Source organism: Benincasa hispida, chromosome 1 (genome assembly GCF_009727055.1).
Source record: "Benincasa hispida cultivar B227 chromosome 1, ASM972705v1, whole genome shotgun sequence".
Classification (NCBI taxonomy): domain Eukaryota; kingdom Viridiplantae; phylum Streptophyta; class Magnoliopsida; order Cucurbitales; family Cucurbitaceae; genus Benincasa; species Benincasa hispida.
The window spans coordinates 32,705,933-32,725,816 of NC_052349.1; positions in this window are offsets into that span (position 1 = coordinate 32,705,933).

The following is a 19,884-nucleotide window of genomic DNA, read 5'->3' on the forward strand; positions in this document are numbered from 1 at the left end:
TACATGAATGATCAGGATCAGACCATTTATAGCACGTCACAACATTTGTAACTATTTACAAAGCGGGCCGTATTCATAGTGTCACCAGGATAAGGTTTCCCTCCTATATCTATATACTATAGACCATTTAGGTTATCACTTAAGACATGATCCACTTGTATGTCTCCACATACATGCTTAAGTTACAACGACAACCAGGGATCTTAGTTTATTGATTTGTGGTAAATGCAGATAAAACATCTCATGTTTCATAGACAATAGTGAATAAAATATTTCATATTATTACATCACAAGCATTTGTTCATACAGGTGTTTATAAACTACTGGATCCTACGAGAGTTTAGGGCATAAACCCCAACAATCTCCCACTTGTCCTAAAGCGAGTGGGTGTACAAGACAACAACAAGTACAAAACAATAAACTAGGGCACTAAGGCCCAGTACAAAAATTTCCCACTTGCCCTAGTTCAGCCGTGGGCGGTCTTGTAGACCCATGCTCTGAAGGTGACCTTAAAAAACTATAGCCGTGAAAGCCTTAGTAAACGAGTCAGCAACGTTGTACTCCGAAGCGATCTTCATGACAACCACTTCCCCTCGATGCACTATCTCGCGGATGAGATGATACTTTTGCTCTATATGTTTGTCGCGCTTGTGACTCCTAGGCTCCATGGAGTTCGCCACAACACCACTATTATCACAATAGAGGGTGATCGGCCTAGACATGTCTGGAACAACTTCCAGATTAGTCTGGAACTTCTTGAGCCAAACAGCCTCCTTAGCAGCTTCACAAGCCGCTACATACTCGGCCTCCATTGTGGAGTCGGCGATGCAACCCTGCTTAATGCTTCGTTATGCTATAGCTTCTCCATTAATTGAACACTGAACCTGAAATGAATTTCCGAGAATCCTTATCAGTCTGAAAGTTAGAGTCCGTGTATCCAGTAAGGATCAAATCCTTAGATCCATACACGAGCATGTAGTCCCTCGTTCTTCGAAGATACTTGAGGATGTTCTTGACTGCGGTCCAGTGACCCTGTCCTAGATTAAACTGATATCTACTAACTATCCCCACATCGTAGCAGATGTCCAGTCTAGTAAACAACATTGCATACATCAAACTGCCAACGACAGATGCATAGGGGACCCGTCTCATCTCCTCAACCTCTTGAGGTGTCTTAGGATACATTTCCTTAGACAATGTAACTTCATGCCCAAAAGGCAGTAGACCCCTTCTGGAGTTCTGCATCGAGTACTTAAATAACATTTTGTCAATGTACAATGCCTGAGACAATGTTAGCACTCTGTTCTCCCGATCCCGAAAGATCTGAATACCAAGAACAAACTGAGCCTCTTCCAAATCTTTCGTTTGAAATTGGGTCACTAGCCAGTTCTTAACTGATGTCAGTAGACCTACATCATTCCCAATGAGTAAGATATTGTCTAAATACAATACTAGGAAAACTACTGGACTGTTGATGATTTTCTTGTAGACACATTTAACGTTTTGGTCAAAGCCATATGATTTGATCACAATATTAAACCGAATGTTCCAAGATCGAGTCGCCTGTTTCAGCCCATAAATGAACCGATTCAATTTGCAAATCTTTTGCTCTTGACCTTGGGCTATGAATCCCTCGAGTTGCACCATACAAATGGTCTCCTCAAGATTACCATTTAGAAAGGTAGTCTTGACGTCCATTTGTCATATCTCATAGTCATAATATGAGGCAATAGATAGGAGGATGCGGATAGACTTTAACATGTCAACAGGCGAGAAAGTCTCCTCATAGTTGACTTCCTCCACCTAGGTATAACCCTTTGCAATAAGTCTAGCCTTGAAGGTTTGCACCTTCCCATCGGCACCCCGTTTTCTGTTGTAGATCCATTTATGACCTATAGGTTTTACCCCATCAGGTTGATCTACAAGATCCCATACTAAGTTGAAGTACATCGAATTCATCTTGAGATCCATGGCTTTGACCTATTCATCCCGGTCAACATCCTTCGTTGCCTTCTGATAAGACAACGGACCCTCAACCTCACTATTGGCTACCATAGCCAGAATTTCAGTGAAACCCATATAGTGTACAGGTGGGTTCACAACCCTTCCACTACATCGAGATTCCTTCAACTTTTGAGGTGGAAATGACCTACCAGATGAACTTCTATAAAAAAATCTTGCTGATGGTGCAGGCCCTTAAACAACTTTTGTTGAAGTTTTAGTAGTTTCGTTGGAAAGTTCATGCAACATGATCTTACTACATCGACCGTGCTCCCTCATATGATCTTTCTCTAGGAAGGTAGCGTTCGTCGACACAAACACTCTATTTTCCTTAGGATCATAAAAGTAACCCCCTCGTGTACCTTTGGGGTAGCCTACAAAGTGGCAAAACCTCGAACGTGGTTCCTATTTCTTTGGATTAGCCTCATGCACATGTGTTGGGCAACCTCATATGCAGAAGTGGTGCAAACTAGCTTTACGCCTGTTCCATAACTCCAAAGGTGTTCTGGTAACACTCTTGAAAGGAACACAATTGAGGATATAAGCTGCAGTCTCTACTACAAAACCCCAAAACGAGACCGGTAAGAAAGCGTAACTCATCATTGACCGAACCATGTCCAACAAGGTTCTATTTTTCCTCTTCGCTACACCATTCTACTGAGGTATACCCGACAATGAAAGTTGGGAAATGATTCTATGTTCTATCATATAGTGCTGGAACTCCGAATCCAAAAACTCTCCACCCCGATTCGATCGAAGTGTTTTAATCCATCTATCCAATGCATTTTCAACTTCAGACTTGAACTCTCTGAACTTTTCAAAGGATTCAGACTTCCGTTGCATCAAATAAACATAACCATATCGAGAGTAATCATCAGTAAAAGTGATGAAATACTCATAGCCTCCCCTGGCTCGCCCATTCATCGAACCACAAAGGTCTGAATGCACTAACTCTAGAGGGTCTTTGACTCAATAACCTTTTCTAGTAAAGGATCTTTTAGTCATTTTCTCCTCAAGGCATGACTCACACATAGGTGAAGAATGGACTTCTAAACAAGTTAGAGGAAAATTCTTTAATCCATTCTTCACCAACCTCTCAATCCTATTGAGATTGATGTGCGCTAATCGAAGGTGCCAAAGTTGGGCATTTTCCTTAGAAGAAACCTTTTGTCGTTTATTTTGAGTTACGACTGTTTTAAACATCTCTATGTTATGGAGGGAATTTGTTGTTAACAACCCTAGCACATACAAATTTTTTTTTAGTTTTGCTGAACAAATCTCAACACCATCTTTTAGAATAAACACTTTATTCAATTCAAAGTGAAGAGTATATTTACATTGTATCAGACACTTTACAGAAATTAAGTTTCGCTTGACCTCGGGAACTACATACACATCATTCAAAATGATAATCTTCTTCTGTAAAATCAACTGGAGTCCTTCCACTGCCACAACTAATATGACGTGCCCGGTGCCTACTCGCATCGTCATCTCTCTAGCCTCAAGCTGCTGCCAGGATCTAATCCCCTGAAAAGAAAAACAAACATCATTAGTGGCCCTAGAGTCAATAATCCAGGCAAAATCAACATTCTCCACTAAACAAGTTTCCAAAACTAGTAAATCATATTTACCTTGTTTTGCCTTGGCCTTAAACTTATTCTTCTCCTTTATCTAGTGAGGATAGTTCTGCTTCAGTGTCCATCTTGGTTGCAATGGAAACACTTTTCTTTGTCAACCGACGCTGGTCGCCTTCCCCGCTATACGACAAGCTGTGGGTTAGCACGTGTCTTCCCCTTCCCCTTACCACCCTTATTTTTCTTCCACTTGGAAGTGTTAGAAGTAGAAGATGTAGACTTAGTCCCTGAGGTTGAACCTCGATGGAACTTCTTTGATGATGAAGCAACATTTTCCTCGCCTACCTTCTTATTCTTACTTTTCAGCAAGGATTGGAATGTCTTCAACTCGTTGAGGAGAGTTGTAAGGTACAGTCTACTTTGTTCAGTATAGCATTACTGACAAAGTGCAAGAAGCTATCTGGCAATGAATGCAGAATTATGTTAACCTGGCTGCCCTTATCGATGCGTGACCCATTCATCTCCGCTGGACCATCATGTTCAGAACGTGTTCCCGAACAGATGTACCCTCTTCCATTTTGGAGTTGAAGATGCATTTCAGAGCTTCATGTTTGAGTTGTCCAGACGGTTGTCTAAACATTCCTCGCAGGGGCTCCATGATCTACGTGCTGAGACTATAGGCTCATGCTTCTTGGCCAAAATATCGTTAAGACTGGCCAAGATGTAACCTCGAGCCTTTTTGTTTTCCTGTGTCTATCTCTCATAAGCCTCTCGAACATTTTAAGTGGCGTTCTGAGTCGAAATAGGAGGAGACTTCTCCATAAGGGCGAACCTTAGATCATCGATGATCAAAATTGTAGTTATCGTGTGTTTCCAACTAACATAATTCTCGCCAGTTAGTTTATCGGCGCTTAATAGAGCTAATGTGGTTGTAGCCATTCTAACGTTGCTAAAAATAGAACAAACTTAATGAGTCTATGCAATACTACTTTTAACACCAATTTTAGTTTTAGCAAAATAGTTTTCGTGAACCCTAAGTGAAAAGACATCTATTTCGCATTGATGCTCCATCGAAGTAGGACAAGTCACCGGTGGGGTAATCAAATGCCCCTTCAATGGGATGAGACATTCTCAATCATTAGGCAGAAACAACTCTTGTAACTGACACTAACAGTCACCATTTTTCGATCCAAAACTGTTAGCTTTTAATAATTTTGTGTAAGTGTAACCCCTTATTTTCGGCCCTAGAATCCTGCCCTAATGTACCAACTGTAGGGAAAAAGCAGATTAGGACAAGAGATTAAAGTGACCTTATCCTAAACAGGAGATTAGATAAAGAGTCGTGCAAAACTGCCATCCTATCGGGGGACACTACAAGGTTGTCTCGAGGCGATGCACAGAAACGTTATCCTAGGGGTGTACATGGGCCGAGTTGGAGGAATTTTGTCGACCAACCCAAAATTTCGGGTTGGCTAATAATGAACCCTATCGGTTCATTTTTTAAGGGAAACTCAACCCAACCTAAAATTTTCGGGTTGGGTTGCCGGTTCTTTTTTTTTTTTTTTTTACTATTTTTTTCGTTACTTCATTTTCTATTGAACAATTTTTTTTATGGGTCAATAAACCTTCATATTTACAAAAGTGAATTAATTCTAAATATATTACATAAATTAATAAAAATTTAATAATAAAAAAACATGTAATCTATGCAAAATCTTAACATTTACATTAAAATACAATCACCATAAATTCAATATAAACTTCAAAAGAAACTTACTCAAATAATTCAAATGTTCAAGTTCAAAGTCCATACTCAAAATATTCAAAGTCTACATTCGAAATCATTTAAAATAGAAACAAAAAGTCTAAGTTTAATAATAACTATTGGCCTATTACATAACACTCCAAGTTCAATATGTAAGAGTATATCAGCATGCAGCGGAAGCAACAAGGATCAATAAACACTCTAATTCATTAATATTGGCAGTAACTAAAGCATGCTCATCAATCGTAAGAGGGTTTGATGCTATACCTTTGTAGAAATCTTCAAAATCTTGATTCTCAGCTATTATCTTCTCTGAAACTTGCTGTGAACTACCTCAAGATCTTCTCCACTATTCTCTTGGAGCTTTAGAATGAGTTGTGAGACTCAAGAACAGCTTGAACGAAAGGAAACGGAGAGAAGCTCACTGCTACAACCCACTTGAAGAACAATTTCTTCAGCCCGAATTTTCTGTAAAAACTCTTTGAATGCATGCCTCATTCTACTCCAATCTTCTTTATTTATTGCAGGTCTTTCATGCAAAGAAGATGGTTGCATGAGATGCAGCTCATGCTTGGAGTTATTGAAGCAAAATGAAAATGGGTTTTGTGTGAGCTAGTTGAAGGCTTAATAGAAAAATCCATATTTCCATTTTGTGTTAATTTTTCCAATTTTTCAATTTTCATCAAATGATTTTAAAAATTAAAAATATTTTTAATTTTGTAAAATTAATTTTATAATACAATTAATAAATAATTATTTAAATAATTCAATTAATTCTAATTAAATTAATATCAAATATTAAATTAATTTTACACAAATCTACCTTCATATATTTAAATCATATTTAAATATAAATTCTCCTATTCCGTTTAATTCTAATTTGAACGTTTCAAATTAACTTATCATGCTACTCTAAAGCTAATCCATTTATGAGCTAGTAGGGGATGTCGTGGACCTACAAATCATGGGCTCCAACGATTTGAGATTAATTGGCTAAACTCATTAGCCCGAATTAACCCCCATTCGTTAACTAATGGGTCACTCCACTAAAGCCCACAATTGAACTCCCCTCACTGTAGATATATGTTCACTTGATATAACCATGATCAGTAAGTCGATCCTTCACAGGTTGTTCGTAATCACAGTTGGGCTAAAATCACCGTTTTACCCCTATGAATACATTTCGTTCCTTAAATTTCTACTGACCCTCTAATGAACAATTTTGATTCATAATACCTATGAATCAAGTCCTTTCTTTATCATGAGAAGGCGAGACCCTGATTGTTCAAGACCTAGAATCAGTACTTAAGAGAACAACCTATATGCTAACCCTAAATCGGGTAGGAGTGAATTCCATCTTGTAGGGCTATGTCCCCAGCTATTCATCCGGTCTTATTCCCAAAGTGGAAGGCTTATTGAGCAGTGCTGTTGAACTACTCTCACTCACGCAGATCAAAGGATAATCCTGAACAAACAAGAGTTCATAGCTAGATCAAGATTAAGATCGAGTTATCCTAGGTTATTTAATAATGAAATAGTCAGTTTTAACAATAAACAGTCGTTATAAAGAAAAGTGACTTTTTTCATGGTTCAGTCTATATGCAAACTCATTGCATAGGATGCCCCTACTCACATGTCTCTACATGAATGATCTGTAGATCACATCATTTGTATTACCTACAAAATGGGCCGCATCCAATAGTGTTACCAGGATGAGATACCCAATTTCATCCATATACTTATTAGACTATTTAGGCTATATACTATTATTAACTTGATCTTATCTATGTCACTAATTCAGACTATAGCCATGGATATGTTTATTGGATTTTCATAATAGAATGCAAAATCCACAACTTTATTGATAAATATAATATTTAACATGAAATGCGAGATCTAGGACATTCCCAACATAATAATAATCATTTAAAAGCATCATGAGGCATGACGAATGACATGAGTGAGTTTTCTTTTTCATCTTTGGTCTTTTCACTTCTCAATGCCTGGAAAAATTACAAATACATTAAATCAAGAGGACCATTTATAAGTAATAATAATATTTGATCATATGGTAGTAAAACTTACCATTAAAATCATCATTATGCTCCAAATCCAATTCCTTATTTCAAAACAATAGAGGATGATAGGTTCTCTACAAAACAAATCATACAAAATTAAATATATTAATTATTTGAGCATAATACATGTTATAAACAGGTTAGATATGTACAAAAAAAAATTCATTTAATTACCTTACTTAATATTTTCACAAGCCTCTAACTCTTCAAGTTGTGGATGGAGATCTAATAATACTGAGTCGTCATGAATCCAATTTTGTGTACATATCAAGGCCTCCACTGTTTTTGGAGTCAAAGAACTTCAAAAGGAATCAAGAATCCTCCCTCTTGTACTAAATGCAGATTCAGAAGCGATTGTAGATATCGGAACTGCCAAAACATCTCGAACAATTTTTGATAAAATGGGATATTTGTAGCCATTAATTTTTCACCAGTACAATATCTCAAAATCATCTTTATCTTCTATATCCTTATCAGACAAATAAGAAGTAAAATCATTCTCCATTGCCAATGAACTTTCTTCTTCTCTCAATCTCTTAAAAGTTATCCACGGATCATCTATGTCTTCATCCACCCCATGATCATCTTCATTTATAATGACAGTCTTTGATTGTTGAGAATCATCGGTACTATAACTACCTCGAGGTGAAGTGTTATGTGATTTGTAAAAGTCATATAGACGATACAAATATAATTTCACACTCTCAACCATATCCTAAACCACATCACTGTCATAAACATTGGAAAGACAATAATTCAAGTACTTTAACTTGTACCGAGGATCAATCACCATAGCCACAAACATCAATTTATTCATTTTTCGAGCGAACCCCAATACTTATCAAACTTTGTCTTCATATTCATAGCCATCATACTTAGAACAGAGTTGGTATTGTTGCTCCATTTGTTTAAAGCAAACTGAATTTTATTAATTTCCTTATAACCAACATTAGAAGTCACATATAAAGATCCACTTATCGTTGTGGTGGTTTCATACAACCTAAGTCAACCAATCATATGTACTTGGGGGCCCTAATCTTTTATTTCCACGGTCATCTTCCTCGAAGTAATAAAAAAAATTTGAGTCATCTTTCTCCTCCTCTAAAGTTTTAAAAGCTTTCTCAAATTTAATTGCATGTTCAAGCATTAAATAAGTAGAATTTCATCTAGTTGTCACATCTAAACAAACAAGAGCCTTACACTGATTTTTTTTTTGTTTCTCACAAGCTTTAAATTTTTCCAGTCTCCTAGGTGATGATCGAACATATCTCACAGCATAACGAACGCTGGCTAGAATCATGCATATCTTTTAGTCCATCATTCACAATAAGACTAATAATGTGGGCACAACACCTCATGTGTAATAGTTCTCCATCTAAAACAACCGATTTCTAACTTTAAAGTCTTTTCTTAACATAAGAAATAGCCACATCATTAGAAATTTCATTATCAACGGTGATGGAATTATTTTTTTCAATCCTTCATTCCATCAAACAACTCTCAATCACCTTCCCAATAGTCTCCCCCTTATGATTAGCAACTTGACAAAAACTCAAAATCTTCTTATGCAAAACTCATTCAGAATCAATAAAATGTGCAGTGATGACCATATAGTTCATATTTTGTAGCGAAGTCCATGTGTCGGTAGTAAGACAAACTCTTTGAGAGCTTTTAACTAGAAATGATTTCAGCTTTTTTTTCTCCTCAAGATAAAGTTGATATACATCTCTAGCCATTGTGACTCTCGATAGAACATCAAACTTAGGACACGAAACACTACAAAAGTGTTTAAAACCCTCTGTCTCAACAAATTTGAACGACAACTCATTCATAATTATCATCTTAACGCATGCTAGTCTACACTTTTGTTGGCTAAACAATGTCATCACAAGATTACTAGCATTGACTCCTTTTCCATCATTTGAAGGTACGAGAATTAGGGTGGTTTTTCCTTTTTGTTCTTCTTTATATGAGTACTTTTTACATTGATTTCTTAAGTGCTTCCATAAAGTACTAGTTCCACAAGTATTACTATCACATGCGTAATCTTTACCACAGTAGTTACACTTGCACCTAGCTCCATCATTAGCACTCGCTTCCATTTTTGTGAAATGATCCCACACAGATGAAGTTGGTTTATTTGGTCTCTTTCAATTGGACTTCGGAGGTAAGGGTGGTATATTTTTAGGAGTTTGGCTAACATTAGGAGGAGAAGGCATTTCATTATTACCGGTTCCACTTGCATTACCACTACTGCTGTCTATTTATAAAATAAATGAAACTAGTAAACAACTAATTACACCTACCTATACAATTAAAAAAAAAAACACTAGCTTCTAAATTAACTCAGAATAACTCATGTATAAAGATCAATCACACATAAACAGTATATGTACACAATAAAAATTAAATTATTTTACTCACATGAAGTTTGAAAATGGTGATTCGGTCATGTCTGATTCTGTCTACGTTGTGATGACTTTGAAGAATCTAACTATTCTCGAGACATTGCGAGGTTGAACAAAAATTAATTTATTAATCAGTCTACGTTTGAATGGAATAACGATTTATTTGATTAAGGCAAACTGCTAAAAGGCTAACACGTGCGAAATGTTAGTTCCTTAGCAAAACATGTTCAAACAAACTTCATAACACCTCAATAAAAAAAAACTTGGACAACAAAACAAATATGTACAAACGTCGGTACAACACAATAATCTGGACAGCACAATAACACCTCAATAAAAAAAACTTGGACAACAAAACAAACTTAGACAGCACAATAATATGTACAAATGTCTAAGAAAACACAAGTTTTAACTTCCTTTTTCCAGAATTACCATTTTCTTTACAAAGCAAAGGAATATAAAAACACAAGATCTAACAAAGCAGAAGATTGTTGGACAAAATAAATTTTTGTCCCCTTAGATTATAGAGAAGCAAAAGTACCCAAAAAATGACAGATTATAGAGGGAAAAAGGGACTAAGGGGCCAGAAATTTTTTATTATGTACCGGAAGCGACAAGGGTTTAGGCGAAGAAAGAACTAAGTCGGAGACCGTTTCAACGAGGGATTGATGAGGGGACTAAGGTGGAGACCGGACCGACGATGGTTTAGACATCACCGGCAACTACGAGGGTTGGAAGGAACCGGAACGAGCGCGATGGAGGGGAGGGTTTGGCGATGGAGGCGAGGGTGAGCAACTGATTGCGAGGGTTTCGTTTTGCTACTTTGTTTTTTTTAATATATATATATGTATGTATGTATGTATATATGGGTCGTGTCGGGTTGGGTCTGGTCAATTCGACCCTAAACGTGAGTAACCTGAGACCCGACCCAAAATTTAAATTTTTCAAATTTTTAAACCCAACCCTTACGATTTGGGTTGGGTAGTCTGGGTTGGTCAGATTATCGAGTTTTTTGAACACCCCTACGTTATCCAACCTAATGAGAGAGACCGTGGGATATGTTGTCACACGTCCCGCTCCTATTTACTATGAACATTCTCTCCATTTACCTTGGTATTGACCTACCCAAACACCATCCTTTAGGGGGACACTCCCAGGGTACCTTGAGGCCAATGATAGATCTCACGGTGTGAACATAAAGGGAGAAACGTGAAAAGGTTTAAATGAAGTATCATATACCCCAAGTACCTCCCATTGAATGTTCTACCTAGGGGTTCATTAACTTGGACCATCCAGCTACTGATTTTATCTAAGTGTGTTTAATTTTCTCAAAACAACTCTTGTCTTCGAAATTAAACAAGTTCAAGTCAAGTCCCATTAAACTCTTTAGCGGACTATCCTCAAATTTGCACGCATGCATCAAATCTATCTAATTCACCTTTCTAGGTAAGTTCCCAGGTAGGGGTGTTCTGTTTCTGTCACTTAAGTACCCCAGCCTAGATAGAACCCGCCTTAGACAAAAGGTCTTTTATAGATAGATTTGCTACATATTTAATCTTTTATTAGTCAATTTAATCCTATTAAATTGATTAAAAGATTAAACCTTAGGTTTCTAACCTCATTAGAACCATGATCTTAGGTTTATCTTCATCAAGTTTTAAAAATCTTTTAAAACCATGATTCAAGTTCGCATGCATGTCTTTCTTATTGATTTTAGTTCTAATTTTCCTTATAACACTTATAAAAGAAACAACCAAAATCGCTCACATTTCTATGCATAACTAGGTATTTATAACTCTTATAAATTTAACCTATGTGTCATGCTTCATGCAATGTCTATTCATTACTATATATAACTCTTAGATACTTGGTAATGAATTAAGCATACATGCTTCCATATACCCTTATATTATAACACTTATAATATAAAGATGATGCATGAATATGCTTAATGCATGCATAAATATAACTTTTATATTATATGATGCATGAGCATGCTCTTGAAGTAATTTAAATCATGCAAGCTACTATATCATAACTCTTACAATATAGAGATGATGTATGACCAATGCATATCCTAAGGTAGGATTTCAGCTATATGGCATGCCATATGACATATAATAAAACATACATCTTATGTACATTCACCAAAGACTAATGGACCAGGATGATTAGCCTAAAAAAATGGATTAAATTCTATCCATTACATAAAACCATCGAGCAAACCGGTTCACAAGCGAACCGGGTTTTTGAATTGCCCATACGAAGTCTTCCCTGATCGTTTAGTAAATTGGGCGAGTAACCACGATCACTTAGCTACAAGCGAGTACCATTTACAATGCGATGAAGCATGAGGCCACTCAATCGTTTAGCGCACTAATTTAAAACAACGCATATCTAAATGATCGTATAGACAACAATGATGTTGTGAAGCATGATCATTTAGACGATCGAAGAGCAAGCGATAAGCAACTTTTACTACACGATCGTGTAGTCAGTGACTAAACGATGAAGCTTGCTGAGCTACATCGTTTAGTGCACGCATGTCAACATAGCTGCCAAGTATCCCATACTCAACGATCGCTTACCCCCATCATTTACACAATTTGACCAATGTTTGGTCTTCTCGCACTCAATGCGCAACTCCTTTCTTTGAAGCTTCATCACGAGCGACTCATACTGACTCAAACACTTTGAATTACATACTCGATAGCAAGTTAATATGCCAAAAACACAGGGGCCTTTAAAATTAAATTTCAAATGTAAGAATTCAAGAACCAGAGGCAACCATCCCAGAAACTCCATTAATCCACATCCACGAACATATTTAACACTTAAACAGAATGCAGGCATGCTTACACCCACCAAGAATGTAAATGCTATTCTATACATCAATGGATTTTGAATATCAGAACCTAGCTCTGATACAATTTGAAGGAACTCTTATAAAAAAACAATCCATGAGCGGAAACATGATCGATCCAAATTCATTGTGATAGAAATACAGGCATTCACAAACATACAAACAAGTTATGCATCTTCTAACAAATTACGGCATGCTTTAGAAATTAAATACAAAAGGAGTGACAGACTTACCTTTGAAAAACTCTTCTTTCACAAGTCTCTCGCTCTCGTGAAGACTCGAACCAGCAACTTCTCGCTGTCTCTACGACATCTATCCAATCGTCTGGTCAATCACAAACAATCAACCTCTCGGACACCACCACTCAGTAACCTTGGTATCTCAGAGTGAGATCCCAGGAGGTGTGGGCTTTGTTATGAATTTGGTAGAGGGTTGGAGGAAACAACGATCGAACTCAACGACCAAGCAAGTGGGAGAATATAATGTCTATCGTATAGACTTTGTTCTTGATCATTTAGTAATACTTAGCAGGTACACGATCGTTTAGGAAAAACAGGCTTAATCATTTACACGATCGTTTAGAGAAACTCGCTTGCCACACGATCGTTAAGTAAAAAGCTATACGACTATTTAGAGAATGACACATGTACACGATCGTTTAGACAAACACTTGAAGACTGTCGTGTAGTCTCTCATGAACTAAACGATTGGCAGTGTACTTAATGAAGTGATCCTTACCAAAATGAAAACATTTTTTATTTTATCCTTCAGTTATGAAAACTGAATACAACCTCCCACTTTCATGAACAGTTAAAGAAGAAACCACCCACAATTATCTCATAATTGTTTTAATTATAAATAAATATAATAATTAACTTATCATATTATATTTATAACCTATAGTTTTAAAATCACATCATATGTAACATTTAAACCATAGTCCTTTTCTCCTTTACTTGATATGAATCATATTTATATCAATTTCCTCCAATTATTGTATCTCATACATAATCATATCATATATAACTGAACCAATTTAATCATATCATATATAATCAAACTCCCTCTTGTCAATTTGAACACTTCAAACTGACCCAAAAACTGATTTTCAACTTGAATCCATTGAGCTACCAAGGGGACCTTATGGACCTGTAGCTTGAAGATCCAACGGTACGTGAATAGCTGACTAAACTCTTTAGTCATGAGATCCACCATTTGTTAACTGTCGGACACTCCACTAAAGACCGACAGCTGCACTCTTCTCACTACGAATATATTTCTGTGTCCATCGGATATAACCAGTCAACAGTACGATAATCCTTCACAGATACTTGTAAGTATAGTTGGGCCAATTTACCATTTTGCCCCTGTAGTTACATCTAACTCCTTAAGTACCACTGATCCCTCTAATGAACAGTACATCATAGTCCTACAGTGGACATCTCTCGGGCCATGATAAGGTGTGTGGTGCCACATCGTTCAAGTCTCGGAATCAGCCCTTAAGGGAGCAATCTACCTACTTACCCCTGCTTCGGGGAATGAGTGAATTCCATCTTGTGTACCTGAGTTCCTAGCTCCTCAATCAAACGAATCCCCAAAGTGGTAGGTTTGAGTCGGCAATCTAGCCACTCCTACCCATGCAAATCAAAGGACCGCCCTCAAAGGTAGGAGTTCCTAACTCACTCAAGATTAAGGTCATGTTACCTATTGTCATCCTAGTGAAGTGAAGTCTCTATCATGAACGGCATTATATAACGATCCTAAACACTTCGTGGTCTGGTCTTATACAAACTCCTTTGTATAGGACACCCCCACTCGCATGCCTCTACATGAATGATCAAGATCAGACCATCTGTAGCACATCACAACATTTGTAACTATCTACAAAACGCTGTATTCGTAGTGTCACCAGGATAAGGTTTCCCTCCTATATTCATATACTACAGACCATTTAGGTTATCACTTAAGACATGATCCACTTGTATGTCTCCACATACATGCTTAAGTTGCAACGACAACCAGGGATCTTAGTTTATTGGTTTGTGGTTAATGCAACTAAAATATCACAATTTGAAAGACAATGAATAAAATATCAAATATTTTATTAAATACAAAATGAGTTTTTTCATACAATTTTTATAAACTATAGGACCCTAAGAGATTTAGGGTATCAACCCCAAGAATATCAATAGACAACTTCCTTTTCATACGTGAAGGAACATGACTATGAAACCTCTTGTTGTTGTTTTCTTCACGAAGTGGTCTTCCCTCAAGGTTTTCATCTTTCTTTTATGTTGATCGCTTGTCATTTTGAGACGATCAAAAGCAGATGTTGAAGGCCAATCTTTCTTTGACGTGGAGATACTTAACCTTTTGAATGATGAAGTTCGAGTGGAAGTAGACATTGAACATTGGTTTTCTTCTTCTACCGTAGTCATACTCAATCTTTGGAAGACCGAGGATCGAGTAGTTGAAAGCTTGATACGATCAAAGACAGAAACTCTTTGCTCCATTTCTTTTGAGTTGTCAACTTCTTTAGCAGTTATATGATTATTGCTGATTTCCGCTATGCTGACAGTGTGACATGCAATAACTTCTGATACTTCCTCTAGATGATTATCGAGGAAGCTTCTTAGGAGAAATTATGCCAAAGTTATTGACCGTTAAAGTTGAGGGAAGTCCTTGTCTTCTTCCTTAGAAGGCTTAGGCTTCCATGCCATCTTTTTGCCTTTCTTTTTATGAATCGTGTTCCTTCTTTTATAGCTTCAATAAAAGCGTAACTCTTTTTGGGTGGAATTTGGCTATTTTCTCTTTTCGACGAGTCACGAGGATTCGCCCTTTGTCATTATTTTCAACAGACTCATCTTTCTTTTGGGAGTCTGTCATTTGAATATCTTGTTGGAACCGAACAATTATAGGCTCAAAGGTTCCAAATTGGATCATGCTTTCTCTTTGATCATAAGACGCAAACGGTGTTAGAACACTTGAAATCGTACACTACTGTGGCATGATTTATTTTAGGTACTTCAGAAGATCCAGCTCAATCTTCTTTTCACGAGCTAACTTTAGAATCAATTCCTTTAGCATGAAGCACTTTTACACTGGGTGGCTAACGACCCGGTGATATTTATAGTAGTTAGGATCGTCTATTTTTCGTGATTGTTCCGGCTGCTTGCATTCCGAAAGTTGAATAAGTTGTCTTTCTAATAATTGCTCCAACATGTCGGCAACATCAGAGTCAAGGAATGGATAAACTTTTTCCTGCCTTTCTTTAAGAGTTGGGGTACACTTTTCACCACCATCATGCTTTTTTTCAAATCTTGTTTCTTTTTCTTTGGAGGAAAAATTTAGCGAGGTCGTATTGATGATCATAGATTTTGTTATGGCACTATTCCCAATCTTTTTGGTACCTTTGATTTCTTTGTATCCTTTCTCCCTTCAGGGACTAGGAAATATTTAATTTTCCTATTGGCGATGCTCAACTCCATGTCATGAGTGCATGTTGACAACTCCTCAAACGTATGAGGTTTAATTCCTTGTAGGATGTAGAGAAGCTCACAGTGCACGCCTTGAGTGCACATCTCCACTATAGACAACTCTGTGAGCCTATCTTTGCAATCCAGACTTAGAGCTTTCCATCGATTGATGTAGTCGATGACTGGCTTTCCCTTTCGTTGTTTGGTACTTGTCAACTCCATCATGCTGGCGATACATCTTGTGCTATAAAAGCGGTTGGGAACTCTCTTTCCAACTATTCCCAACTGTCAATTGCTTTCGACTCTAGATTGGTATACCAATCGAAAGCATTTCCTTTTAAGATACGGACAAACTACTTGACTAGCCAGTCTTCTCTAGTTCTTGCATTTTCGGAAGTTTCAATAAAGTGAGCAACATGTTATTTTGGATTGCCCTTTCCATCAAACTATTGAAACTTTGGAGGTTGGTATCCAACAGGCATTCTCAGATTATCAATTCTCTTGGTGTGTGGCTTAGAATACATAAAAGAAGATTGTGACAACCCTCCATACTGAACCCTTATTGAGTTTATAATCATATCTTGTAGTTGTTGAACTGATAGGGAGGCGACAAAGGTAGACTGTTGCGGTTGGTTTTCCTACAAGATAGTCTTTCCTTTGTCATTAGCTTTTATAGTTGGAGCTTGACTTGACTAAAAAAATTCTCGAGCTTACATTTGATCTTTTAAAGCAGCGATTACATGATCTCGTTCCTCAACGACTTTCATTAAGAGATCTTTCTTTCTTTCCATCTTTGTCAGGCCGACTTAGCCATCATGACAGATACTACACCAAGTTATGATTCTTCGTTTGATTGGTTCAGAAGCAAAGGTAGAGTTTTCAAACAAGGGATTTTCTCTGATGAAAATCTAGCTTTTAGGAGATTTCATCAGCTATCCCTAGATTTTCTCTGCGATGAAAGAACCTTCTTCTTGCTTTTGCATGATCTCCTTTGAACGACTATAGGTGACAAATCCTGTGTAGGTGTTGCTTGCAACAATTGCTTTGAATGCAGCTTTTTTTTTGTGCCAATAGTTTGCTTGAATGTTGAGAGAGAAATGAAAGGTAAAAAGGTCCAACCAAGCATGCCAATTTTTTGTCACGAGGTTTCCAGAGAAACTTGCTTCGTGGAGTTGAACTTGAATTGATGTTGGTGTTGATGTTGATTTGATGTGATGTTCTAATTCTCTCTCAGTTGAATGCGTACGATTGTCTTGAAGAAGTGGAGCGCGTGATGTTCTTGAAATTAAAGTCTTGGAAGAGTCTTTGTATCTTCAGGAGACTTGTGTCTTCAAGGAATGTACAACTTCAGGAGTCTATGAGTCTTTTAATTGTTGGAAGAATTTTCTCTAGGCTCTCTGGAATATAGAATCAGTTGACCCTCACAAATGAACAGAGCTCCTCTATTTATAGAGTTCTCTGGTGGGCCTCGTGGGCTTAAGCTTGGTTGGTCTATGGGCTTGGCCCTTGGGCCCAATTAGCTGGACTTGGGCCTACTTTGGCATTTGCGCCAAAATAAGCTCATTTTTGTACTTAACTGAACTATAGCCCAAGTTATAATATCAAATCAAGCCAAATTAATTTTACTCAATCCGACGCTTGTGATGAGAACATGTGGCGTCATGGGAATTTGTCTTCAACTTCAATTTGGGACATATGTCAACTTCTAATTGGTCCTAAATTTGATGATTTGGATTTTCATCATTAATTTAGTAAATGATGTAGTAATTTATGATTGGCCCAAAATTTCTTATTCAATAGACACTATTTCCTAAAGTGAATGTTGTTAATAATAATCGTTGTTGAGGTCGTGGTGATGGTCGAGATCATGATCGTGGGAAAGGAAGAAATAATTCTTATTTTTGTAGTGGTCGTTATAATCATTCAAATTTCAAAAGAACCATACAAAATGATGATCACAAAGAAAATGCTCCACAAGATAAAAGTTTAAAAAGTGTTGAAAATAAATGCTTTCGATACGGAATGACAAGACATTGGTCACGTACCTGTCGTACGTCAACACACTTAGTTGATCTTTATCAAGCATCCTTAAAGGAAAAAGAGAAAAATGTGGAAGAAAATTTTGCATACTAGGATAATGACATATTTAACCCATCCCATATGACAAATTTGGATGTAGCGGACTTCTTTGAATCTCCTGAAGAGAAAATCGACAAAATTGATGTAACATCAAGTGTTTTCTTTGACTTTAAAAATATCTAGATTTAATGTTTTTTTTTCATCTTTTATTTCCTCTTAGTAAATATTAACCTATGTATATTCCAAATGTTATTTTTCTTATTGTAATTATTTTCTTTTAATGAAGAAATCTGGATAATTTTCATATGTTGGGTGACTGAAAAATAAGTAAAGAAGATATATGTCTAGCAGATAGCGCAACTACACATACAATACTTACAAGTAAAAAATATTTTTCTAAACTGACAACAGTAGAAGCAAAAGTCAATACAAACCTAATTGAAGGGTTTGGAAAAGCAAATATTATTTTGCCTAAAGGAACAAAATTCACAATTGACAGTGCATTGTTCTCTAGTCAATCAAAGAGAAATCTACTTAGTTTTAAAGATATACATTGCAATAGTTATCATATTGTGACTGATAAAAAGAATAATATGGTGTATCTTTATATCATATCTACTATCTTATATGAAAAACGTATACTTGATGAGTTGCCTACTTTACCTTCTAGATTATATTATACTCATATACGAGTAATTGAAACGTATGCAACAATGAACCTGAAGTTCATGAATCCAGACATATTTACAATTTGGCATGACCGATTGGGTCATCCAGGGTCTATAATGATGAGAAGAATTATTGAGAATTAAAACGAACACTCATTGAAGAGCCAGGAGATTCTTCAATCTAATGAATTATCATGTGATGCTTGCTCTCAAGGCAAAATAATTATTAAACCAACACCAGTCAAAGTGGAGACTGAATCACCTGCATTTTTAGAATGAATTCATTGTGATATATGTGGACTTATTAACCCACCAAGTGGAAAGGACCATCTAGAAATTTTATGGTATTAACAGACGCATCCAGCAGATGGTCACACATGTGCTTATTATCAAGTTGAAATCTTACATTTGCAAGATTACTTGCTCAAATAATTATGTTAAGAGCACAATTTCCTGATTGTATAATTAAGACCATTTGTTTTGATAATGCTAGTGAATTTATATCCCAAACTTTTGGTAATTATTATATGTCAATTATGATAAGTGTTGAACATCTTGTAGCTCATGTTCATACTCAAAATGGTTTAGCAAAATCATTCATAAAATGTTTGCAATTAATTGCTAGACCATTACTTATGAGAGCTAAGCTTCCTACATCTAGGGGACATGCTATTTTGCATGTAGTGTCACTTGTATGCATTAGGCCAGTATCTTATCATAAGTACTTGCCATTACAATTAGCTTATGACCATGAGCCAAATATTTCCCATTTGAGAATTTTTTTTGATGTGCAATATATGTTCCAATTGCTCCACCACAACGTACTAGATGGGTCCTCAAAAGAGGTTAGGAACATATATTGGATATGATTCCCCAACAATTATCAAATATCTTGAACCCTTGACAGGTGATGTGTTTACTGCATGATTTGCTGATTGTCATTTTAATGAGACAAATTTTCCAACATTAGGG